Genomic DNA, 15,203 nt, shown 5'->3' with positions numbered 1-15,203 from the left:
GTGGCCTAACGGCTCAACAGCGCCCCCTAGAATACTTTTCTCTGCCATAACTTTTGAATGGTTTGACATAAAGAGTCGTGGGTGGTGTCATGGGACTCGGTATTGAGTCCTTGACCTTCATTGGCCTGAATTAGCCCCGCCCCTTCTTCTGATTGGTTGTCCCGATTTTCTGCCATAACTTTTGAATGGTTTGACATAGAGAGTCGTGGGTGGTGTCATCAGACTCTGTATGGAGTCCTTGACCTTCATTGGCCAGAATTAGCCCCGCCCCTTCTTCTGATTGGTTGTTCCTTTTTTCTGCTATAACTTTTGAATGGTTTGACATAGAGAGTCGTGGGTGGTGTCATTTCTGATATGCTTATGGGGGGCGGTGGACGTGAGTGCGAGGGCCCGTTCATCGCTGCTTGCAGCTTTAATTATTATTATTATTTTCCTGACAAAGTGATGGCCTTTTTGCCCCCCTTAACATGCCCAAAAAGTCACCAAATTTTGCACCCAAGTCAGGCCTGGCGAAAAATTTGATATTTAATGGTTTGCATTAATGGGCGTGGCAAAATGGCTCAACAGCGCCACCTAGAAAACTTTGTGCCTCAAGCCCCACGATACGGTTTGACGTACATGCACGAAAATCGGTACACACCTGTATCATGGCGCAACTGAAAGAAAAGTCTCTTGGCGTCATGCCCGAAACCAAACAGGAAGTCGGCCATTTTGAATTAGTCGTGTCATTTTGGCGAAATTTATGCCATTCCTTCGAAAGTTAATTCAGCCCGAACCGTAACGTGCACCCAGGTGTGTTATACATCAAAATGTGCGTCTCCATCCTGCGACAACACGCATTACTTTTCTCTTTCAAAAGCGTTACCGTGGCGACGCTAGACGCCAAAAAGCGCGCCCACCCTTCATCTGATTGGTTTGACAGAAAAAACTTTGTGCCTCAAGCCCCATAATACGGTGTGACGTACATGAAGGAAAATCGGTACACACCTGTATCATGTCACAACTTAAAGAAAAGTCTCTTGGCGCCATGGCCTAAACCGAACAGGAAGTCGGCCATTTTGAACATTCTGAATTAATCGCGTAATTTTGGAGCAATATATGCCATTCCTTCGAGAGTTAATTCAGCCCGAACCGTATCGTGAACCCAGATGTGTTATACATCAAAATGTGCGTCTCCATCCTGCGACTACACGCATTACTTTTCTCTTTCAAAAGTGTTACCGTGGCGACGCTAGACGCCAACAAGCGCACCCCCCCTTCATCTGATTGGTCCATATTTGATAGTTCCCCAAAAGGCACCAAATTTGGCATGCAAGCCAGGCCTGGCGATAAATTTGATATTTCATGGTTTGCATTAATGTGCGTGGCAAAATGGCTCAACAGCGCCCCCCGGAAAACTTTGTGCCTCAAGCCCCACAATACGGTTTGACGTACATGCACGAAAATCGCTACACACCTGTATCATGGCACAACTTAAAGAAAAGTCTCTTGGAGCCATGGCCGAAACCGAACAGGACGTCGGCCATTTTGAATAAATTGTGTCATTTTGGCGAAATTTATGCCATTCCTTCGGCAGTTAATTCAGCCCGAACCGTAACGTGCACCCAGGTGTGTTATACATCAAAATGTGCGTCTCCATCCTGCGACACCACGCATTACTTTTCTCTTTCAAAAGCGTTACCGTGGCGACGCTAGACGCCAAAAGGCGCGCCCCCCCTTCATGTGATTGGTCCATATTTGATAGTTCTCCAAAAGTCACCAAATTTTGCATGCAAGCCAGGCCTGGCGATACATTTGATATTTCATGGTTTGCAATTAATGGGCGTGGCTAACGGTTCAACAGCGCCCCCTAGAATACTTTTCTCTGCCATAACTTTTGAACGGTTTGACATAGAGAGTTGTGGGTGGTGTCATGGGACTCTGTAATGAGTCCTTAAGCTTCGTTGGCCTTAATTAGCCCCGCCCCTTCTTCTGATTGGTTGGCCCGATTTTCTGCTATAACATTGGAATGGTTTGACATAGAGAGTCCTGGGTGGTGTCATCAGATTCTTTATGGAGTCCTTGACCTTCATTGGCCAGAATTAGCCCCGCCTCTTCTTCTGATTGGTTGTCCCTTTTTTCTGCCATAACTTTTGAATGGTTTAACATAGAGAGTCGTGGGTGGTGTCATGGGACTCTGTAATGAGTTCTTTTGCTTCGTTGGCCTTAATTAGCCCCGCCCCTTCTTCTGATTGGTTGTCCCAATTTTCTGCTATAACTTTGGAATGGTTTGACATAGAGAGTCCCGCTTCCTGATTCAAACATCTGCCGGCCCCGCCCCCCGACCAATCAGTGGCGAGTAGGGTGATGACGGCCCCGCCCCCCGACCAATCAGTGGCGAGTATGGTGATGACGGCCCCGCCCCCCGACCAATCAGTGGCGAGTAGGGTGATGACGGCCCCGCCCCCCGACCAATCAGTTCCCTGTAATGTGGTGACCTCAGAAATATTCCCGGCTCAGCCCGGTTACAACCTTGGCAGAATGGTTACAGAAAAAGTAATAATTAAAATAGTATGGTTTTACTAATATTTATAACTTACAAATATCTAAAAAATTAGGAAAAAAAAGTTCCAGACATTTTATCGCTATGTTGATCTGTCCTAATCCAGTAGGTCAAATGAAAGGAATAGCTGAGACTTAGCTCAGCCAGATTATTGCGGTCTTTGGTGCCAGAGGTTGGGAGTTCAAGCCTGGCAATATGCCCGAAACTTTTGTCAGCAATTTTTGTGTTTTTTTTACATCAAAATGTTCGTCTCTGTCCTGTGACGACGCACATTACTTCTCTCTTTCAAAAGTGTTACCGTGGCGACGCTAGACACGAAAAAGCGCTCGTCCCATTCATCTGATTGGTCCATATTTGATAGTTCTCCAAAAGTCACCAAATTTTGCATGCAAGCCAGGCCTGGCGATACATTTGATATTTCATGGTTTGCATTAATGGGCGCGGCCTAACGGCTCAACAGCGCCCCCTAGAATACTTTTCTCTGCCATAACTTTTGAATGGTTTGACATAAAGAGTCGTGGGTGGTGTCATGGGACTCGGTATTGAGTCCTTGACCTTCATTGGCCTGAATTAGCCCCGCCCCTTCTTCTGATTGGTTGTCCCGATTTTCTGCCATAACTTTTGAATGGTTTGACATAGAGAGTCGTGGGTGGTGTCATCAGACTCTGTATGGAGTCCTTGACCTTCATTGGCCTGAATTAGCCCCGCCCCTTCTTCTCATTGGTTGTTCCTTTTTTCTGCTATAACTTTTGAATGGTTTGACATAGAGAGTCGTGGGTGGTGTCATTTCTGATATGCTTATGGGGGGCGGTGGACGTGAGTGCGAGGGCCCGTTCATCGCTGCTTGCAGCTTTAATTATTAGGGCCCGAGCACCTTCAGTGCGAAGGCCCTATTGTATTTGCAGGAATTTTTATTATTATTAGGGCCCGAGCACCTTCAGTGCGAAGGCCCTATTGTATCTGTAGGAATTCTTCGCGTTATTATTAGGGCCCGAGCACCTTCAGTGCGAAGGCCCTATTGTATTTGCAGGAATTTTTATTATTATTATTAGGGCCCGAGCACCTTCAGTGCGAAGGCCCTATTGTATCTGTAGGAATTCTTCGCGTTATTATTATTAGGGCCCGAGCACCTTCAGTGCGAAGGCCCTATTGTATCTGTAGGAATTATTTGTATTTTTTTTATTATTATTATTATGGGCATGCCAAGTAGTGGCATGACCATATTGCAATCGTCCAGAATGGCCCAAATGGCAATGTTGCTAGCATTTTGCTAACAAGCTAAAGTTGCAAAAGTCCCACTGCGCACCAGCGGGTGTACAGGATGACCCCGCTCTGATGTGGAAAAGAAAAAATCCCCCAAAAGTAAAACACGGCCCGAAAAACCTGAAAAATGAAGGCGATATATTAGTATACAGAAAGGTTTCCCTTTTTTTATTATTATTATTCCGCACTCTTTTTTCGTCCGTTAATACGGCCCGAACCGCAACGTGCACCCATGCATGGCATACATCGTTGGATGCGTCTCCATCGTGATTCGATGGGTATTACTTTTCTCCGTAATAGGGGTTACCGTGGCAACGCTTGTTGCCAAAAAGCAAAAAAAAAGGCGAAAATTCCCACGCTTATTGCTCGGCCGAACTTTATCTTAGAGACATCGTTCAAACTTTGAAACACTCGGCCCGATAGTCTTTAAAGGACCATACAACTTCATCATGCTAGTTATTATGGTTTTTGCGATATTTAACTTTCAATTTAAAAAAAAAATCCCTTTTATTTTGGACGTTTGTTGCTAGGCAACGGTTTATCGTACAGACATCATTACAACATTGACAAACCCGGGACGCTTTGTACTGCAACATATTTTAGTCTCGTCAAGCTTGCTGTTACGGTTTTTGAGGTATTCCACTTTGTTCATTTTGATGCTAACGGAATTCCGGACGCTTGTTGCGCGGCAACACAATATCGTAGAGACTTTAATTTAACGTTAAAAGACTCGGGTTGCTGTGGACTACAACATACTAAGGTCTCATTACGCTGTCGTTTACAGCTTTTGAGATAATGAAGCCTAATTGTCCCATTCTATCCTATGGAGCTTGTTACCATGGCAACAAAAACCTATGCATTTGTATGTGGGAGCATGTGAATAAAACATCTGTTAATGCTGCCCAGACCGGAACGTGCACCCATGCATGGCATACATCGTTGGATGCGTCTCGATCGTGCCTCTATGGGCATTACTTTTCTCAGTCGAAAGTGTTACCGTGGCAACGCTAGATGCCAAAAAGCAAAAAAAAAAGCTAAAATTCTAACGTTTATTGCTCGGCCAGACTTTATCGTAGAGACATCGTTCAAACTTTCAAACACTCGGCCCGATTGGCACTAACAGACCGTACAAGCTCATTATGCCAATTATTACACTTTTTGCGATAATGACTTTGAATTTTTTTCTTTATTTCCGTTTGACTTTGGACGCTTGTTGCTAGGCAACAGATTATCATAGAGACATCCTACAAATGTTCCCCGACTCGGCACGCTGTGGACTTCAACATATTCAAATTTCATGAAGCTGTTATTTAAGGAAATTTTATGTCAAAATCCATGCCAAATGGCCCCATTCATTCGGATGGGTTTTTTTTACCACGGTGAAACAAAAACCTATCCATTAATGTAGCCTGAACCGCAACGTGCACCCATGCATGGCATACATCGTTAGATGCGTCTCCATGTTGCCTCGATGGGCATTACTTTTTTCAGTCAAAAGTGTCACCGTGGGGGGCGCTAGACGCCAAAAAGCGCACGCCTTTAATAACTATTGGGAGAACAGGAATGAATGCAATACAACTGTAAACACCTCAAACTGACATAGAACCACCACGAACACAACCACTACAGCCCTAAACCAAAGCAGCGAGAGGGGACGAATGGGCAGTAGGGCATGCCCATATCAAAATTTCATGAAATTTTCTAGTTATTATTCTTATTATTTTTCTGACGAAAGGAGGGCCTTTTTGCCCCCCTAAACGTGCCCAAAAAGTCACCAAATTTTGCACCCAAGCCAGGCCTGGCGAAAAATTTGATATTTAATGGTTTGCATTAATGGGCGTGGCGAAATGGCTCAACAGCGCCCCCTTGAAAACTTTGTGCCTCAAGCCCCACGATACGGTTTGACGTACATGCACGAAAATCGGTACACGCCTGTATCATGACGTAACTTAAAGAAAAGTCTCTTGGCGTCATGCCCGAAACCGAACAGGATGTCGGCCATTTTGAATTAGTCGTGTCATTTTGGCGAAATTTATGCCATTCCTTCGGCAGTTAATACGGCCCGAACCGTAACGAGCACCCAGGTGTGTTATACATCAAAATGTGCGTCTCCATCCTCCGACACCACGCATTACTTTTCTCTCTCAAAAGCGTTACCGTGGCGACGCTAGACGCCAAAAAGCGCGCCCACCCTTCATCTGATTGGTTCAGACAGAAAAAACTTTGTGCCTCAAGCCCCATAATACGGTTTGACGTACATGAACGAAAGTCGGTACACACCTGTATCATGTTGCAACTTAAAGAAAAGTCTCTTGGCACCATGGCCGAAACCGAACAGGAAGTCGGCCATTTTGAACATTCTGAATGAATCACGTAATTTTGGAGCAATATATGCCATTCCTTCGAGAATTAATACGGCCCGAACCGTATCATGAACCCAGATGTGTTATACATCAAAATGTGCGTCTCTATCCTGCGACCACGCGCATTACTTTTCTCTTTCAAAAGTGTTACCGTGGCGACGCTAGACGCCAACAAGCGTGCCCCCCCTTCATCTGATTGGTCCATATTTGATAGTTCCCCAAAAGGCACCAAATTTGGCATGCAAGCAAGGCCTGGCGATAAATTTGATATTTCATGGTTTGCATTAATGGGCGTGGCAAAATGGCTGAACAGCGCCCCCCGGAAAACTTTGTGCCTCAAGCCCCACGATACGGTTTGACGTACATGCACGAAAATCGCTACACACGTGTAGCATGGCACAACTTAAAGAAAAGTCTCTTGGAGCCATGGCCGAAACCGAACAGGAAGTCGGCCATTTTGAATTAATTGTGTAATTTTGGCTAAATTTATGCCATTCCTTCGGCAATTAATACGGCCCGAACCGTAACGTGCACCCAGGAGTGTTATACATCAAAATGTGCGTCTCCATCCTGCGACACCACGCATTACTTTTCTCTTTCAAAAGTGTTACCATGGCGACGCTAGACGCCAAAAGGCGCGCCCCCCCTTCATCTGATTGGTCCATATTTGATAGTCACCAAATTTTGCATGCAAGCCAGGCCTGGCGATACATTTGATATTTCATGGTTTGCATTAATGGGCGTGGCCTAACGGCTCAACAGCGCCCCCTAGAATACTTTTCTCTGCCATAACTTTTGAATGGTTTGACATAGGAAGTTGTGGGTGGTGTCATGGGACTCTGTAATGAGTTCTTAAGCTTCGTTGGCCTTAATTAGCCCCGCCCCTTCTTCTGATTGGTTGTCCCGATTTTCTGCTATAACTTTGGAATGGTTTGACATAGAGAGTCGTGGGTGGTGTCATCAGATTCTTTATGGAGTCCTTGACCTTCATTTGGCCAGAATTAGCCCCGCCTCTTCTTCTGATTGGTTGTCCCTTTTTTCTGCTATAACTTTTTAATGGTTTGACATAGGAAGTCGTGGGTGGTGTCATGGGAATTTGTACTGAGTCCTTAAGCTTAGTTGGCCTTAATTAGCCCCGCCTCTTCTTCTTATTGGTTGTCCCGATTTTCTACTATGACTTTGGAATGGTTTGACATAGAGTCCTGGGTGGTGTCATCAGATTATTTATGGAGTCCTTGACCTTTATTGGCATGAATAAGCCCCGCCCCTTCTTCTGATTGGTTGTCCCTTTTTTCTGCTATAACTTTTTAATGGTTTGACATAGGAGGTCGTGGGTGGTGTCATGGGACTCTGTAATGAGTTCTTAAGCTTCGTTGGCCTTAATTAGCCCCGCCCCCTCTTCTGATTGGTTGTCCCGATTTTCTGCTATAACTTTGGAATGGTTTGACATAGAGAGTCGTGGGTGGTGTCATCAGATTCTGTATGGAGTCCTTGACCTTCATTGGCCTGAATTAGCCCCGCCCCTTCTTCTGATTGGTTGTCCCTTTTTTCTGCTATAACTTTTGAATGGTTTGACATAGGAAGTCGTGGGTGGTGTCGTTTATGATATGCTTAGGGGGGGCGGTGGCCGTGAGTGCGAGGGCCCGTTCATTGCTGCTTGCAGCTTTAATTATTATTATTATTATTTTTCTGACGAAAGGAGGGCCTTTTTGCCCCCCTAAACGTGCCCAAAAAGTCACCAAATTTTGCACGCAAACCAGGCCTGGCGAAAAATTTGATATTTTATGGTTTGCATTAATGGGCGTGGCAAAATGGCTCAACAGCGCCCCCCGGAAAACTTTGTGCCTCAAGCCCCAAGATACGGTTTGACCTACATGCACGAAAATCAGTACACACCTGTATCATTGCACAACTTAAAGAAAAGTCTCTTGGAGTCATGCCCGAAACCGAACAGGATGTCGGCCATTTTGAATTAATCGTGTCATTTTGGCGAAATTTATGCCATTCCTTCGGCAGTTAATACGGCCCGAACCGTAACGAGCCCCCATGTGTGTTATACATCAAAATGTGCGTCTCCATCCTCCGACACCACGCATTACTTTTCTCTCTCAAAAGCGTTACCGTGGCGACGCTAGACGCCAAAAAGCGCGCCCACCCTTCATCTGGTTGGTTCAGACAGAAAAAACTTTGCGCCTCAAGCCCCAGAATACGGTTTGACGTACATGAACGAAAATCGGTACACATCTTTATCATGTTGCTACTTAAAGAAAAGTCTCTTGGCGCCATGGCCTAAACCAAACAGGAAGTCGGCCATTTTGAACATTCTTAATTAATCACGTAATTTTGGAGCAATATATGCCATTCCTTCGAGAATTAATACGGCCCGAACCGTATCGTGAACCCAGATGTGTTATACATCAAAATGTGCGTCTCCATCCTGCGACTATGCGCATTACTTTTCTCTTTCAAAAGTGTTAGCGTGGCGACGCTAGACGCCAAAAAGCGCGCCCCCCCTTCATCTGATTGGTCCATATTTGATAGTTTCCCAAAAGTCACCAAATTTTGCATGCAAGCCAGACTTGGCGATAAATTTGATATTTCATGGTTTGCATTAATGGGCGTGGCCTAACGGCTCAACAGCGCCCCCTAGAATACTTTTCTCTGCCATAACTTTTGAATGGTTTGACATAGGAAGTCGTGGGTGGTGTCATCAGATTCTTTATGGAGTCCTTGACCTTCATTGGCCTGAATTAGCCCCGCCCCTTCTTCTGATTGGTTGTCCCTTTTTTCTGCTATAACTTTTTAATGGTTTGACATAGGAAGTCGTGGGTGGTGTCATGGGACTCTGTAATGAGTTCTTAAGCTTCGTTGGCCTGAATTAGCCCCGCCCCTTCTTCTGATTGGTTGTCCATATTTTCTGACTATAACTTTTGAATGGTTTGACATATTTGAAATATGCTGGTAATGTGTCAGCCAACCAAAAAAATCTCTGGAATTTTGGTGGAATCATTTATTTTTTGTCCTTGCCCGGTGCAAATGACATAAATAAAGTGCGTGGTTTGGTTGTGAAAAAATAAAAGTAATGTTACTTGAACAATAAATCAAACGCTCCCTTCCATGCAGTGTGTGTGTCTAGGAAGTAAAGACTGGAACATGCTATTCACAAAAGAACAAATAGTGGGGTTTTACTAATATTTATATCTTACAAATATTTTAAAAATTACGAAAAAACAATTCGGGACTCAGATTACTTCGCTATGTTGGTATCTCCTAAGTCAGTCCGTCAGAAAATGGCCAAGCTGATTCGTGGCTCAGCGGTAATGTCACCGTCTTTCGTGTGGGAGATCGTGGGATCGATCCCAGCTCAATGCAAGGATTATTGTCGGCAATTTGTGTGTCTTTTTTTTTACATCAACATGTGCATCTCCTTCCTGCGACGACGCGCATTACTTTTCTCATTCAAAAGCGTTAACGTGGCAACACTCGACGCCAAAAAGTGCGCACCCTTCATCTGATTGGTCCATATTTGATAGTTCTCCAAAAGTCACCAAATTTTGCACCAAGCCAGGCCTGGGGATAAATTTGATATTTCATGGTTTGCATGAATGGGCGTGGCCTAATGGCTCAACAGCGCCCCCTAGAATACTTTTTTCTGCTATAACTTTTGAAAGGTTTGTCATAGAGAGTCGTGGGTGGTGTCATCGGACTCGGTATTGAGTCCTTGACCATAATTGGTGCAAATTAGCCCCGCCCCTTCTTCTGATTGGTTGTCCCGATTTTCTGCTATAACTTTGGAATGGTTTGACATAGAGAGTCGTGGGTGGTGTCATCAGATTCTGTATGGAGTCCTTGACCTTCATTGGCCTGAATTAGCCCCGCCCCTTCTTCTGATTGGTTGTCCCTTTTTTCTGCTATAACTTTTGAATGGTTTGACATAGGAAGTCGTGGGTGGTGTCGTTTCTGATATGCTTATGGGGGGCGGTGGCCGTGAGTGCGAGGGCCCGTTCATCGCTGCTTGCAGCTTTAATTATTATTATTATTTTCCTGACAAAGTGAAGGCCTTTTTGCCCCCCTTAACATGGCCAAAAAGTCACCAAATTTTGCACCCTAGTCAGGCCTGGCGAAAAATTTGATATTTAAAGGTTTGCATTAATGGGCGTGGCAAAATGGCTCAACAGCGCCCCCTTGAAAACTTTGTGCCTCAAGCCCCACGATACTGTTAGACGTACATGGACGAAAATCGGTACACACCTGTATCATGGGACAACTTAAACAAAAGTCTCTTGGGGTCATGCCCGAAACCGAACAGGATGTCGGCCATTTTGAATTAGTCGTGTCATTTTGGCGAAATTTATGCCATTCTTCGAAAGTTAATTCAGCCCGAACCGTAACGTTCCCCCAAGTGTGTTATACATCAAAATGTGCGTCTCCATCATCCGACCCCACGCATTACTTTTCTCTTTCGAAAGCGTTACCGTGGCGACGCTAGACGCCAAAAAGCGTGCCCACCCTTCATCTGATTGGTTCAGACAGAAAAAACTTTGCGCCTCAAGCCCCATAATACGCTTTGACGTACATGAACGAAAATCGGTACACACCTGTATCATGTCGCAACTAAAAGAAAAGTCTCTTGGCGCCATGGCCGAAACCGAACAGGAAGTCGGCCATTTTGAACATTCTGCATTAATCGCGTAATTTTGGAGCAATATATGCCATTCCTTCGAGAGTTAATTCAGCCCGAACCGTATCGTGAACCCAGATGTGTTATACATCAAAATGTGCGTCTCCATCCTGCGACTACACGCATTACTTTTCTCTTTCCAAAGTGTTACCGTGGCGACGCTAGACGCCAACAAGCGCACCCCCCCTTCATGTGATTGGTCCATATTTGATAGTTCCCCAAAAGGCACCAAATTTTGCACCCAAGCCAGGCCTGGCGAAAAATTTGGTATTTAATGGTTTGCATTAATTGGCGTGGCAAAATGGCTCAACAGCGCCCCCTTGAAAACTTTGTGCCTCAAGCCCCGCAATACTGTTAGACGTACATGCACGGAAATCGGTACACACCTGTATCATGGCGCAACTTAAACAAAAGTCTCTTGGGGTCATGCCCGAAACCGAACAGGATGTCGGCCATTTTGAATTAATCGTGTCATTTTGGCGAAATTTATGCCATTCATTCGGCAGTTAATTCAGCCCGAACTGTAACGTGTCCCCAAGTGTGTTATACATCAAAATGTGCGTCTCCATCCTGCGACTACGCGCATTACTTTTCTCTTTCAAAAGTGTTACCGTGGCGATGCTAGACGCCAAAAGGCGCGCCCCCCCTTCATCTGATTGGTCCATATTTGATAGTTCTCCAAAAGTCACAAAATTTTGCATGCAAGCCAGGCCTGGTGATAAATTTGATATTTCATGCCTTGCATTAATGGGCGTGGCCTAACGGCTCAACAGCGCCCCCTAGAATACTTTTCTCTGCCATAACTTTTGAATGGTTTGACATAGAGAGTCGTGGGTGGTGTCATCAGATTCTTTATGGAGCCCTTGACCTTCATTGGCCTGAATTAGCCCCGCCCCTTCTTCTGATTGGTTGTCCCTTTTTTCTGCTATAACTTTTGAATTGTTTGACATAGGAAGTCGTGGGTAGTGTCATGGGACTCTGTAATGAGTCCTTAAGCTTCGTTAGCCTTAATTAGCCCCGCCCCTTCTTCTGATTGGTTGTCCCGATTTTCTGCTATAACTTTGGAATGGTTTGACATAGAGAGTCGTGGGTGGTGTCATCAGATTCTGTATGGAGTCCTTGACTTTCATTGGCCTGAATTAGCCCCGCCCCTTCTTCTGATTGATTGTCCCTTTTTTCTGCTATAGCTTTTCAATGGTTTGACATAGGAAGTCGTGGGTGGTGTCATTTCTGATATGCTTATGGGGGGGCGGTGGCCGTGAGTGCGAGGGCCCGTTCATCGCTGCTTGCAGCTTTAATTATTATTATTATTATTTTTCTGACGAAAGGAGGGCCTTTTTGCCCCCCTAAACGTGCCCAAAAAGTCACCAAATTTTGCACGCAAACCAGGCCTGGCGAAAAATTTGATATTTTATGGTTTGCATTAATGGGCGTGGCAAAATGGCTCAACAGCGCCCCCTTGAAAACTTTGTGCCTCAAGCCCCACGATACGATTTGACGTACATGCACGAAAATCAGTACACACCTGTATCATGGGACAACTTAAACAAAAGTCTCTTGGAGTCATGCCCGAAACCGAACAGGATGTCGGCCATTTTGAATTAGTCGTGTCATTTTGGCGAAATTTATGCCATTCCTTCGAAAGTTAATTCAGCCCGAACCGTAACGTGCCCCCAAGTGTGTTATACATCAAAATGTGCGTCTCCATCCTGCGACAACACGCATTACTTTTCTCTTTCAAAAGCGTTACCGTGGCGGCGCTAGACGCCAAAAAGCGCGCCCACCCTTCATCTGATTGGTTCAACAGAAAAAACTTTGTGCCTCAAGCCCCATAATACGGTTTGACGTACATGAACGAAAATCGGTACACACCTGTATCATGTCGCAACTAAAAGAAAAGTCTCTTGGCGCCATGGCCGAAACCGAACAGGAAGTCGGCCATTTTGAACATTCTGAATTAATTGCGTAATTTTGGAGCAATATATGCCATTCCTTCGAGAGTTAATTCAGCCCGAACCGTATCGTGAACCCAGATGTGTTATACATCAAAATGTGCGTCTCCATCCTGCGACTACACGCATTACTTTTCTCTTTCGAAAGTGTTACCGTAGTGACGCTAGACGCCAACAAGCGCACCCCCCCTTCATCTGATTGGTCCATATTTGATAGTTCCCCAAAAGGCACCAAATTTGGCATGCAAGCCAGGCCTGGCGATAAATTTGATATTTCATGGTTTGCATTAATGGGCGTGGCAAAATGGCTCAACAGCGCCCCCCGGAAAACTTTGTGCCTCAAGCCCCACAATACGGTTTGACGTACATGCACGAAAATCGATACACACCTGTATCATGTCGCAACTTAAAGAAAAGTCTCTTGGAGCCATGGCCGAAACCAAACAGGAAGTCAGCCATTTTGAATTAATTGTGTAATTTTGGCGCAATTTATGCCATTCCTTCGGCAGTTAATTCAGCCCGAACCGTAACGTGCACCCAGGTGTGTTATACACCAAAAAGTGCGTCTCCATCGTGCGACACCACGCATTACTTTTCTCTTTCAAAAGTGTTACCGTGGCGACGCTAGACGCGAAAAAGCGCACCCACCCTTCATCTGATTGGTCCATATTTGATAGTTCTCCAAAAGTCACCAAAATTTGCATGCAAGCCAGGCCTGGCGATAAATGTGATATTTCATGGTTTCCATTAATGGGCGTGGCCTAACGGCTCAACAGCGCCCCCTAGAATACTTTTCTCTGCCATAACTTTTGAATGGTTTCACATAGAGAGTCGTGGGTGGTGTCATGGGACTCTGTAATGAGTCCTTAAGCTTCGTTGGCCTTAATTAGCCCCGCCCCTTCTTCTGATTGGTTGTCCCGATTTTCTGCTATAACTTTTGAATGGTTTGACATAGAGAGTCGTGGGTGGTGTCATCAGATTCTTTATGGAGTCCTTGACCTTCATTAGCCTGAATTAGCCCCGCCCCTTCTTCTGATTGGTTGTCCTTTTTTTATAATAAAATTGCCGCGAGCCGCCAGTCGCTCTCGCGCTGACTCCCGCTTCCTGATTCAAACGTCTTCCGGCCCCGCCCCCTGACCAATCAGTGGCGAGTAGGGTGATGGCGGCCCCGCCCCCCGACCAATCAGTGGCGAGTAGGGTGATGACGGCGCCGCCCCCCGACCAATCAGTGGCGAGTAGGGTGATGACGGCCCCGCCCCCCGACCAATCAGCTCCCTGTAATGTGGTGACTTCAGAAATATTCCCGGCTCAGCCCGGTTACAACCTTGGCAGAATGGTTACAGAAAAAGTAATAATTTAAATAGTAGGGTTTTACTAATATTTATAACTTACAAATATTTAAAAAATTAGGAAAAAAAAAGTTCCAGACATTTTATCGCTATGTTGGTCTGTCCTAAGCCAGTAGGTCAAATAAAAGGAATAGCTGAGACTTAGCTCAGCCAGATTATTGCGGTCTTTGCTGCCAGAGGTCGAGAGTTCAAGCCTGGCTTGATATGCCAAAATTTTTGTCAGCAATTTTTGTGTTTTTTTTACATCAAAATGTTCGTCTCTGTCCTGTGACGACACACATTTCTTTTCTCTTTCCCCTTCTTCTGATTGGTTGTCCCGATTTTCTGCCATAACTTTTGAATTTGAGTGGAGTTTGCGCGCGCAGCTCCCGCGGGGGGAGGGGCTGATGTTCAGCGCGGCCGCCATCTTGGTCGAGGCGCCGCATTGACTGCCTGAGAACGTCGGGCGTGGCCGCCATCTTGGATCGGTATCGCTTTAACTCTAGAGCGTTCACTTCTATTGTGGAAGGAGGTGTCTGCATAAGTAAAATAACTATAACTCACTTGATTTTCAACCGATTTTCACGCGGTTCGCTTTGTTACAAACGGCAGACATGTAGCTATGATACAGGATGCTTGATGTACGTTAAATATGCAAGCTTTCATGCTAAAATACGTTCTGCAGGTAGTCACACTTCAGGTATACACACACACACACACACACACACATATATATATATATATATACACACACACACACACACACACACACACACACACACACACACACACACACATACAATATACAAAATACAGTATAGCATATTAATGAATGTATTAATATATTTGAATAACAGACATAACAAGCTTAAAAACAAAAAACATAACGGATGACAGCATACAATTGTCATAATGGAGAAAAAAAAGAAACATTTGGAAGGAGTGTGTGTGTGAGGAATTGTATATTAGTGTTATAAATTGAAATTATATAATAATGCAATCGCTATGATATATAATTTTACAATATAATACAGTCAAAAATATATGAAATGAAGCAACATACAATGCAATAAT

Source organism: Cololabis saira, chromosome 4, assembly GCF_033807715.1.
Source record: "Cololabis saira isolate AMF1-May2022 chromosome 4, fColSai1.1, whole genome shotgun sequence".
In the NCBI taxonomy this organism is placed as follows: domain Eukaryota; kingdom Metazoa; phylum Chordata; class Actinopteri; order Beloniformes; family Belonidae; genus Cololabis; species Cololabis saira.
The sequence above is the reverse complement of the archived record's forward strand: the minus strand, read 5'-3'. Positions refer to the sequence as shown.